Source organism: Otolemur garnettii, unplaced genomic scaffold (assembly GCF_000181295.1).
Source record: "Otolemur garnettii isolate 467f Iridium unplaced genomic scaffold, OtoGar3 scaffold00181, whole genome shotgun sequence".
NCBI lineage: Eukaryota > Metazoa > Chordata > Mammalia > Primates > Galagidae > Otolemur > Otolemur garnettii.
Genome location: NW_003852576.1, coordinates 536,402 through 537,557, shown reverse-complemented (window position 1 = coordinate 537,557; position 1,156 = coordinate 536,402).

Below are 1,156 nucleotides of genomic sequence, written 5' to 3'. Positions count from 1 at the left end.
GATACTTATTTATGTGACAAAACACTTACTATTATTTGTAGAATATAAAAATGATCAGACAAGTTTATATAAACTTAGATTATGTAAGCATAATCATATTGAACATTCTAACAGGCTGTCACCTGAGAATTAAGATAAATGACATAATGCCCAATTTTCTGAGAATATGTGCACTTTAATGGTGACATGTTATGACTTAATGATTAAGTTCAGAAATGGATTATAAGGTCAACACCACCAGTCTACACCATAGCCATCACAAACCGCAAAGGTGCCAAGGCCTAACAGACTGTTTTCTATAAGGAAAGTGTCCCAATAAACTCTGACAAAGCAGGACATGCTAATATTTATCCAGAGGGCAGAAAGTCACATTTGTTGTTGCACACTGAGAATGCAATTGATTTCTGCTGGCTTTTAAAAGTCTAATGAAAGACAGTGTCCTTCTGAAATAGTTTTCAAAGTGAATCCAGGTAAAGAATTATTTCTATCACACAGGTAAGCCAACGAAGGCAGAAATGTTAACACTAAGCTTTTATTTTGACCATTTCAGTTGTTTTCCACTAAGACACAGTATAATGAAAACCCGAAACTCAGATCATGCACTTTCAAACTAATACACAGCTTTCATTTAAGGAGGTCATTGATTTCTCTCTCTGGATATGTTATGGAAAGAGAGCCAATTACTATAAACATAATCCAACTATTCAGAAGTTTAAAAACACACTAATAAAGATGGTTAATGTCAATATTCTAACTTTTAAGGTAGCGTTCATCATGGAATGTAAACAATTCTTCCACTGGTGATTCACGCTTAAAGGGGGGAGGGAAATATATCCAACTTTCACAAAATTGGCTTTGCTGATAAAGTTAAAGTTTTCCCTGAAACTCTTTGTTTTAAGGATTAAGGCAAGGCCACCAAGCACCACATAATCAGATCCAATACATAACAGGTTCCTTAAAAATGTGTCTTTTGGAACTGGATATGGTGGCACATGCCTTTAATCCCAGCTTTTTTTTTAAATTTTTTTGTAGAGACAGAGTCTCACTCTGTTGCCCTTGGTAGAGTGCCATGGCATCACACAGCTCACAGCAACCTCCAACTCCTGGGCCTAAGCGATTCTCTTGCCTCAGTCTCCTGAGCAGCTGGGACTACAGG